This window comes from Primulina huaijiensis, chromosome 15 (assembly GCF_012295235.1).
Source record: "Primulina huaijiensis isolate GDHJ02 chromosome 15, ASM1229523v2, whole genome shotgun sequence".
NCBI lineage: Eukaryota > Viridiplantae > Streptophyta > Magnoliopsida > Lamiales > Gesneriaceae > Primulina > Primulina huaijiensis.
The window spans coordinates 6,861,915-6,873,492 of NC_133320.1; the positions used below are offsets into that span (position 1 = coordinate 6,861,915).

Here is an 11,578-nt window from a genome sequence, read left to right on the forward strand (position 1 = left end):
GACAAATATCACTCCCGACAGTCCTCGTGTATTATGATATCCACACATGACCAAACTTTAGACATTGTACAACAATAAGTGAGTTGTAATTTTAATATATAAAGAATTGTAAAGTTTTATAATATTATAGATCATATTTGAAGAAATATTTCATGAAATCGAGCGAAAAATTAATAATTTCTTCAGGATTTGAAATCATCGAGAATGCTAAAAGGGGTATTATTAAGATTTCATTTAAAAATAAGAACAAAATCATCCATATAAATATCTGAGAAAATTACATTGTTACGTTCCAAAATTAATTACACTTTTTGGTATTAATAATATATAATTTTCAAAATTTTCACTTTTTATCATATCATAAGTCAATTTATGGTCTTAGTATATTATTTATATTTTTTTATTGTCGATGTTTATCAATTGTCATCACAATATTGATGTGACATAAAACAATGATGAGATAACAATATATATTATTGATCTATATGATGTCACGTCAAGAAAAAATTATTTTTAAAAAAATATTAATTAGTAGACTAAGACTAATCAGACCAAAAAAAAAATGCAAATTATGAAAATAAAAACATAATTTTCACTATTATATATTAAAAAAGTTATATAAACTAAAAACACTATATGTATAGTAATATATTATTTATATTAATCTCTTTAAACTTTAAATAATATAGTAATAATTTACCGAGCATGTATATGTATTTATACATATGACTTCCATGACTGACGCACAACCAAGAAGATCATCCATGGCTTTGAACTTCGAATCCCACTACTTTCTCCTCATTTTCTTTCTCCTAACTCTCTCTTCTTCATCTTCTACTGTCTTATCACCTGAAAACCCACCAGCTCCAGAGCCCACAGTGTACGAAATCCTCCTTCAGCACGGCCTTCCCGGTGGGCTCTTGCCGGATTCCGTCACAAGTTACTCCCTCGCTGAAGACGGGAGATTTGAGGTCACCCTAAAGAAACCCTGTTATGTGCAGTTCGAATACTCGTTTTATTTCGAGGAAAAGATTACTGGGAATCTCAGTCTTGGTTCTATAAAAGATTTGGATGGGATTCAGGTGCAAAGATTCGTGTTCCTCTGGTTTGATGTCGATGAGATAAGTGTTGATCTGCCGCCTTCTGATAGTATATATATAACTTTTTCTTTCTTTACTATGGAGCTTGATGTGGATCTGTTCTTGAATGTTCGTTCTTGCCAAGACGAGGCCCTGGCTTGGACACAGCTTGTTCAGGTACACGAACATTATTATTTATATTAATGTGTGATTCAGCTGTTCGATGCTGTCGATAGTGCCTGATCCAGTAGATCCATTAATTGCACAAATTCTTTTCGGTTACGTGGGTTCATATATACCTAAATTTTAGCATGATATAGGCAGTACCACCACATTATATAAAATTTGATTATGTGACATCCATATATTTTTTTAGAACCCACAATCCAAAAAATATATCGACTTTTTGGGTTCAATTGTTGATCGAAGTGGCACAAGAAAATATTGAAGTTACATCGAAAATTTTTTATTTGTCAGATTTCACTCTAATTGGACTAAAATAACCACAAATTAAAAGTTAATATATCAAACCAAATTTTTCAAACTTAACCAACCAAATTAAACCCAAAATTAGATAAATAAGTGGATAAAAAATTAATTTCCCAAAATAAAAAGCTGATAAAAAGGATATTTATACAGAGACATTGAAAATCAAGAATGTTGAGAGAATTATACAGCTACATGAACTAGCTAGGAGAAATAATTGTTCAAAGTGTGCCTTTCTCTAGAATTTTATTGGTCGGAACAAGAACGCAAAATAAAGATTGTTTAGATTATACATAAATCATGCCAAACAAATTCCACAAAATTCGTGAGAATTTGAATGGGATCCATATTTATTCATAATTAATATCTATTGAGTTACATATGATATATATATGCATGCATTATTTGTAAGGTAACAGAAATCAACCTGCACCCCCAGAACTTTCCTAATGAATTTTTTTCGTACGTCCAGTCGATGTTGTGTATGAAACATGTTAAGACTGATGAATTTCAAATACACTCAAGATGACGTTATGTGAAATTCTTTCTTCAAACTCTTCACCAAATCAAAATTTTCTTCTGAAAATGTTTCCTGAAACAGCTTTTGAAATGAAATATTTGCTAACATAGATGTCATGCATACTAAAATATATATGTTGAATGATCTGTTTTTAAAATATTATGTGATTTTTTTTTCATGTGGAAGTAAGTTTTGTGCTACAATAAGGCATAATAATAAAATTAGGGGAATATAAAAGTGGATTGAAAATGTACTTTTGAGAAAGAACTGTAAATCGATACATACGAGAGGATGTTAATAATTTGTTTATGTTGCTTGGAACAAACAAAAAATTAACATGGCCTGAGCTTACAATAGATACTCTTGTTCCATGCAACATAGCTTCCCCTAATTTAACTTGATTTGGTTCATCGTGTTTCTGATCTTTTTTAACATCGTGCCGCGCTTAATCTTTCGTTTGCTCATGGCTTAATTGCAGTTCTCGACGGCTCAGATGGGCAATCTCTCGATGCATGCTTTTTAATTGATTTGCCTCTTGGTATGATCAGTCGATATCTGAAAAAAGAAAATATGTTACCTCTCGTATATATATTACTTACTAATCAATCGATAATCGATACTTTTTGTTCATTAATTATCATATAATTATTCAAAAATTTCCAACGGAAAGCTGAATAAATTCTTGATATGGCTCCGCATAGCTTCATTGTTGTAGTTATTTGTCGAATTCCTTGAAATATAAATCATTGATACCCCAAGAAGTATCTAGGTTATCCTATAACTCGGGCTGGGGAGAGGTCGGAACCTGGGTCATCACATAACTAAAAGCCGAGATAAGAGCTAGCTCAGGTATCATTCCCAGAACTTCAAAAACCAGGTAAGATAATCAGACCAGTATACACTGGAGTGAGCCCAGGCAGTGTAACAGGATTTAGGATATTGAGGGTCCTGTCCTCATTATCTCACCACGATCATCTGCCCAGACACCTCAATACAGGTGTCGCTTCCGGGTTCACAGATATGGGGTACCATACTTAGGAATCATTGGCATGTCATTCAGTACGTGTTGGGATGATGTGAATAATCTATAGGAAATGTGGATTGTCAGCTATGACAATGTTAGTAGGCAGAGCATGAGCAACCATAAATAGCGGTGAAAACAAGATCATCTTTACTGGTATCTCTATAAATAACCAAATTTTATTTATTGTAAAGAATTCAATTCACTTAGTATTTTCCCATAATTGCTCAATATACAGTCTTTGTATTATATCTTCCTTTACGAACAAACACTTGACTGACTTAAACGTCGGAGTGGACACACCGAAACACTTTACGGCACCCCACTAACGTTCTTTACTCTTTAAAGTGTGCCGACTCTCCAACCAGGTACTCTTCGCCTAATCTACAGTGTTCCTTGAGAAGCAATCCACCCGAGTTGAAGAATCTTAGTATACGATCTTTTGGCGAGGTTTGAAAAACTTGAGATCTTTTGATGATTTCAAGAGCATTTTCTTGCATCAATTTAGTAGAAAAAAGAGATATAAGAAGAATGATTTAAGCTTGTTTGAGGTAAAGCAGAGTAGGAATGAGTCATTACGGGCGTACATCCGCAAATTCAACTAAGCAGCTCTAAAAGTATCCTTTCGTGCCCCCTCTCCCCAAAACCAAGATTACCGCCTTCACACAATGACTCCAAGATGGGGATTTCTTCCGTTCCTTGGTGAAAAAGCTGCCGCGAGATTTTAAAGATCTATTGTCTCGGACAGAGAAATATATCAACATAGATGAGACATCCGTGAAGAAAGCAAAAAGACTCTTGTGGATACCCAGAAATCGGGACCTCTACCATCTACCAGAACCTCGAGTTTCAAACCCAGGCAAGGAAGTCATGACAAGCCTACTACATAAGATAGAGCCCGAGAGAAGAAAGTTGGGAAAAATCCCCTACTCTGTAATCAATGGAGTCAGTGAGAAATCTTGAGATGGACAACTCAAGTAGGGAAGATGAGACAACCATCAGTTTTGGCCCTCTGGATTTGCAAGACAGAAGTTTGCCTCATAATGATGCATTGGTCATTTAGGCTAAAATTGCAAATTATGATATTAGGCGGGTATATGTTGATTCAGGCAGCTAAGTTAATGTGATCTTCCAAGAAGCCCTGAACCAGATGGACTTGAAGGGTTAAATTTGAAACCAGTAGAGACTGCACGGTCTTTTTGGTTTCTTGGGTCATATTGTGTATCCAAGGGGAGAGATTCTGCTTCCTTTAACGGTCGGGGCCAAGGATTTAAGAAAATCAGTCATGACCACCTTCACTGTGGTCAGTGCTTCCTCCCTCTTTATACAATGTTATCCTGGGAAAGCCACTCATGAAACCCCTCAGGGTCGTCGCCTCCAATTATCATCAGAAGATTAAGTTTCCAGTAAATGACATGGTACGAGAGGGTCGGAGAGATCATCCATCCTCTGGAAAATGTTATGCTGAAACCGTTAGGGTAGAGAAGAAAAGAGAAAGAAGGGATGGGTATGAGAAAATAATAGGAGGAGAATGGGAAGTGCACTCGATTGAGAAAGTTCAAGTGGCAATGGAAAAAGAACAAGATGAAGTAATCATTAGTTCCCGGTTAACCTTGGAAATTCGCCAAAGTGGCATGGGACCTTGATACTTCTATCCATGCCCGGTTATTTGTTTGTCTACAGCAAAATGCCGACATCTTTGCGTGGTCCCCTTCTGAGTTAATCAGGATCTCAACCGATGTACTTGAGCATAAATTAAACGCTTTCCTAGGTTCCTGACCTGTCATACAAAAGAAAAGACACTTTGGACCCGAAAAATACAGGGTGGTAGCGGAGCATGTGCAAGAGCTGTTAAAAGCTGGGCAAGTCTGGGAAGTTCAATTCCCCACTCAACTGTCAAATGTGATATTGGTCCAAAAGGCCATAGGAAAATGGAGAACGTGTGTGGATTTCAGAGATTTGAACAAAGCTTGTCTAAGGACTGCTAACCTTGGCCAGAATTGATCAATTTGTGGAATCCACATCGGGGTATGAATTGCTATGTTTTATGGATGTATATCAAGGATACCATCAAATCTCTTTGGCTCGAGACGATCAATATAAGGTCAGTTTCACAACCTCGGGTGGTACATTTTGTTATAATGTTATGTCATTCGGCTTAAAGAATTCATGGGCCACTTATCTGCATCTGATGGATTAGATTTTTGAGAAGCATGCTGGGAGGAATGTTGAAGTGTATGTGGATGATATCCTTGTTAAATCCAAGGAGAAGTCTTGTTTTATCTCAGATCTCGAAGAAACCTTCTCAACTCTCAAAGAGTATAGAGTCAAATTAAACTCACTCAAGTGCACATTTAGGGTCAAGAGTGGAAAGTTTCTCGACTTCATGGTCTTTGAGAGAGGAATTGAGGTTACCCCGGAAAAAGTGGAGGTCATCTTGAAAATGACTTTCCCTAAGTTTGTCAAAGAAGTGCAGAAGCTCACAGGCAGGATTGTTGCCCTGTCCTGTTTCATATCGAGATCAACACATCGGAGATATCATTTTCTTCAAAAATTGAGAAAGGTCCAGATTGAATTTTCGGAATTCAAATAATAAGGCCGAGTATGAAATTCGGGATGCGAGATCCATCGGGATCAACATCTACTAAGATTCATAATTAGTTACTCAATAGATGAAGGATTCTTATGAAATCTGAGAAGATAGATTGATGAGATTTAAAAGTCAGTCAAGAGTTTCTAGAAAGCTTTACTGATTGGAGTGTGGAACAGATTCCGAGAGAAGAGAATACAGACGCCGATAAACTTACTAAAATGACATTCTCTTTGTCCAAGGTAAATGAGAAGGGTGTTATTCACCACATCAAGCTGGTATCTGTGATAGAAGTTGATCTGGTGGCCCTCTAAGAGGACACATGGATAACACCCCTGCTCAAATACACTTTGAAATATCAATTACCCAATGAGACCCCGACTTTTTATCAAATACCAGGAGTTTAAAGTCTCTGGAATCTTATCTTATGAACTCGGGAGTTTTGAGGCCCTGATATTTTACTACCCAGATAACATGAGATCCTGACAACTTATTTAACTAAGTGTTGATAAATTAAGTGGCCCGGTTATCTTTGACACTTGAAAAAATTTTCAAGATAACTTATTATATGCTAACGTGTATTTTAAAATTTAAGTTTCATTAAAATTATAAAATTATGTTATTTTAGTATTGTTTATTTATATTTAAATATCTCGCTAAATATGATTTATTTTCAGGTTTTCTACATGTTGGTAAAATAATGATAACTCAAGCTAAAAAAATTCAAATTGTGGTGATTCAAACATGTTTGGAATCCTTGAAAAAGTATCTACAACTTTGAAGAAGACATGAATGCATAAAATTTCATTAAGATGATCAAATTGTGCAAATATCAAAAGGATGACAGATTTACTTTTACTATTACCAGCTAATAGTAAAAAAATCAGAACTATTTTAATATTTAACCAAATGAGGTGAATAATTCATATACAGACAATTCCCTACATATTTGCTATTTTGGGCAAAATCAAATTTGGATATTAAAGTCGTGGATCATAGCATTCAAAGAAGGGCCATGAAATTGAAGTTGGAGGAGAAAAAACTAATATTACAACTACATGGCAATAATAAAATTTTTGACATTTTCTCTCATTTGGCCTATAAATAGAGACCTTGTGTTAGCTTGAGGAGAATCATATCCTGTTATAAAATAAAGTGTGTGTATTAGTGTGGAAATAAAAGTTTTAAGTTCCAATATATTTTCTTTCACTTTCGCAACTATGAGTGATGATTTAGTGTTGATCAAAAGTAAGTTCATGGCAAGCTAAATCTAATATGTCAAGGTGAAGATGATGAATTCTTGATGAAGTAAGATTATTTATATTTTGTATATTCTTTCTATATTTCTTTACATTTAGCTAACTTCTTATTATGTTAGGTATAAAAATGAATTATTTGTTATCAATTTACATCAAATTCTCGGTACCATTGAAGTTGTTATCTTGATTTATTGTTTAATTTTGATACAATAAATATTTCATCAATTATTATTATCATTATTATTATTATCATTATTATTATAAAACATATATTTCATTTAGACGATAGCGTGGCTCTGCCAGTTATTCTAAATGTCATATTATGATTTAATACTAACATCTATCAATCTAACATTTACTTTATTACACAAATTATGAGATTGTCAAGGTTTAAGGATTATTCTTGAGTTCAATAATATTGTTTAATTAAAATTAAAAGCATGAAAGGAAACCAACATAATGGTCCCCAAAAAATAAAATAAGTAAATACATGTATATAAATGGTTTTCTTTATTAATTATTGGATTAACCAACAATTATTATATGGTACCCAAATTATATATGTATAAAGAAAAACTGCGTATAAGTAAGGTCTAATTTAAATCATCTTATTTCATTAAATATTAGTATTAAATCATAATATTGTATTTAGAATAACCGGTTGAGTCACGCTATCTTCTAAATGAAATATATGTTTTAATNTAATAATAATAATAATAATAATAATAATAATAATAATAATAATAATAATTGATGAAATATTTATTATATCAAAATTAAACAACAAATCAAGATAACCAATTCAATGGTACGAAGCATTTGATGTAAATTGATAATAAATAATTCATTTTTATACCTACAATAAAAAGAAGTTAGTTAAATGAAAAGAAATATAGAAAAAATATACAAAATATAAACAAGCTTACTTCACAAAGAATTTATCCTCTTCACCTTACCATATTAGATTTAGCTTGCCATGAACTTACTTTTGAAAAACACTAAAATCATTACTCATAGTTGAGAAAGTGAAAGAAAATATATTGGAACTTAAACTTTTATTTCCACACTAATACACACACACATTTTATTTTACAATGGGATCAGATACTCCTAAAGCTAACACAAGACCTTTATTTATAGGTCAAATGAGAGAAAATTTCAAAATTTTTATTATTGTCATGTAGTTATAATAATAATTTTTGTCTCCTCCAACTTTAATTTCATGGCCCTTCTTTGAATGCTATGATCCACGATTTTAATCTCCAAACTTGATTTTGCCCAAAACAGTAAACATGTAGGGAATTTTCTGTAAATGAATTTGACTTTTTGATTTATCTCATTTGGTTAAATATTGAAATAGTTATGATTTTTTTACTATAAGCTGGTCATAGTAAAAGTAAATTTGTCATCCTTTTAATATTTGCACAATTTGATCATCTTAATGAATTTCTAGGCATTCATGTCTTCTGTAAAATTGTAGATACTTGTTCAAAGATTTCAAACATGTTTGAATCACCTCAATTTGAATTTTGTAGCTTGAATTATCATTTTTTTACTAACATGTAGAAAACCTGAAAATAAAACATATTTAGTAAGACTTTTAAATATAAACAAACAATACTAAAATAACATAATTTTATAATTTTAATGACACTTAAATTTTAAAATATATGCTTTAACATATAATAAATTATTAATTTTAAGTTTCATCACACCCCCACACTATCTTATTACTAGTCTCTTAGTAATAAAATGAAATTTATCAGAAAATTACAAGTTAAATACTTTATTCCTTTTATATATTCAAATATACAAACATATTCATTTAAAAACAAAATTGTATACTGATATATATATAGTTAAAATGATAATTCACACCACCCACCATAACATGTTTAATATCAAGAATATTATTGTAAAAGTCTCAATTCCATATTCTTTCATGGCAAAATATTTAATGAATAGCTAATTTTCACTCATGGAGTTGGAATGAATATTAACTCTCATTGAAAAAAGTTAAGTATTAAAGCAGACAATTAAATAAACTAATATTGAAAAAAAATAGGAAAATTTACGAAGAATAAAATCCCTCTGTTTTTTTTAAACAACGTGATTGCAATATAGATTATAGATGGTATCTGAGGCTTGGAAATAGTTTTGATTGATGATTTAACACTTTTTATTCAGATGAATATATTTGGTATGAAAGAAACTGTTAAAAACAGTTTAAATGAAGAATATGATTTACCTGAGAATTTAGATTTATTAAATAAATGGACTATTCCTAAAATAGAATCTAAGATTATCTATAAATTAGGAACATTTGAAAAAATTGGTTTCAAACATGTAGTTAAAACTACAGAATCTTCGGTACCTCTTCATAATAACATCTTCTCAATCTCCTTGGTCTTGTACTGCTTTCTATGTAAATAAATATTCTGAGCAGGAAAAAGGAGTACCTAGATTAGTAATAAACTATAAATCCTTAAATAAGGTTTTAAAATGGATTAGGCATCCTATTTCTAATAAAAAAAGATTTATTAGATAGACTAGTTAATATAATCATATTTTTTAAATTTGATTTAAAATCAAGATTTTGGCATATTCAGATTAATCCGTGGACTATCATGGAGAGATATTTAACAAATAAATCATATGTATTTGGTTCTTATAAACAAAGATGATTTTATGAAAATCTTCTTTTATCAACAAAAAGTGTTGATATCACTCACTTTTTCAGTAATAACCAACAAAAAGGAAGTTATAACTTTCTCAAGTTCATTATCAAAAAGATCATATCCATTGAAGAATTGGGTATATGTCCATTGGTTGAAAAAGAATTTTATTCTGATACTCATAATATGAGTATCAAATTTAATTTTTGGGATTATGTAGAGAGCTTTAATAAAACTCTATTTTATGAAAATGAGAAAAATAAACATACATGGTTTCTGAAAATTTGTGAAAATGTTTTTCATTATCCTGTTCCAAATTGGTTCTTTATATGGTGGAAGATTTTTGGGCCATCAGCAAAAAATTTTCTGAGGTTTTTATAAAACCAATGAATACTTGGTTAAATGTTTATCCAAGTATTAAAAAATGAAAAGCAATGAATACTTGGTCAAATGTTTCTCCAAGTATTAAAAAATCATTTCATGAACATTGGATTGACGGCAAGATTTTATGTCTGTTCTTCATGGAATTTGGAATCCCATGGATCTGGAGATGGCAGCCAGAATTTGGTTATATAGATGAAGGTATCCCTTGCCTATGGAGAGTTAGCTCTACTAAATTTTGAGAGAAACTTTTAAGAGAAGATCCAGCAACTGGACAGCTTTATGGCTCAGAAACTCTTCATCAAATGGAAGAAAAAATTTCTTCATACCAGAAAGACTTCATTAATCAACAAGAAAAGGAGAAAGCCTCTATGAGTCCCTTTAAAATCCTCACTCAGAAATATGCTGAGATTTATTCAAAATAAAAAATGATTGAGGTTTATATTGAAGAAATGAAGAAGGATCTTTATCAGAATATTAGATGCTCAGACACAAAATCGGATAAATCTATGGCGTCTGAATCCAGTGAAAATAAATTTATTCATCTAATGCAGATGCATGATGCCCAAGATACAGAGGATGATATTCCTCAACTTTCTCAAATCGATGATATTTTTGAAAATCTCAAAAATTCTATAAAAGATAATATTAAAGATGATTAGGATATTCATCTTTAATCATAACATTGCATTATCAACTAGTGGATGATGACATATCACATCAAAGGTGGAATCTCACATCGTGGCATGATATCATGACAAAAATGGGTAGCATATTACTATTTACTTTTTGACTTTGTAACCATGTTACTGTTTGCTTTAATAAAGCATTTTAATGTTTATATTTCTAGTTGGAATCCGAGGTTTCATGTCCTCCACTTCCATCTATTTATAGGATCATTCTGTGTTCTTAAAAGAACACGGTCGAGTTTACTCCCCTCTATTCTCTCTCTTGTAAAAACTCTTCTGAAGTAATCAATAAAAGTTTGAAGTTCTGATAACAAATGTTGTAAGTTTATTTCTTGTTTTATTTTGAAATAAAATATTTGTGTTAAATCATCTCATTAATAAATCATGATCTTTATTTATTTGTAACTTGGAATTAAATTGAAATGATAAAAGATTTATTTTAATTTTAGAATTTGATGAAATATAAGGGTTAATAGTTGAACATAAGGTTTAAAGACAAATCAGGAAATAGTAAACACAAGGTTCGAGGTTAATTAGGAGGCATAAATTCATGTTGTAGCCCTTCAGCCTGTTTAGCCGAGAAATGGCGTTTATGTGTGATTTTTATGAATTTATGTTTCTGAAATTGTCCTCGATAAATCCTCTGTTGTTTAATTTCTCTGGTATATCTTTTGTAATTCTTTTTATGTTTTGTTAAATTGTCATAGATGAACCTTATATTCATTCTTATTTTGGAAATTAAATACTTCTTTATATTAGTTCAGTAATTTTTTGAATATGGTATATAGGTTGTAAATCAATAATCTCAATGTATGCGAAAGCAACTAAGAAAACATTTGTAAAACAATGCCACGTATCAGATTCAATTGTTTTCCAAG

General features: G+C 31.4%; 1 long non-coding RNA gene across 1 annotated transcript; it reads left to right on the forward strand.

The window, feature by feature from the left end:
- The first annotated feature begins 640 nt into the window (after positions 1-640).
- Positions 641-2,779, forward strand: LOC140958280 (uncharacterized). The gene is made up of 2 exons (XR_012171761.1): positions 641-1,256; positions 2,564-2,779. It is a non-coding gene; the product is annotated as an uncharacterized lncRNA (long non-coding RNA).
- Positions 2,780-11,578: the final 8,799 nt, after the last annotated feature.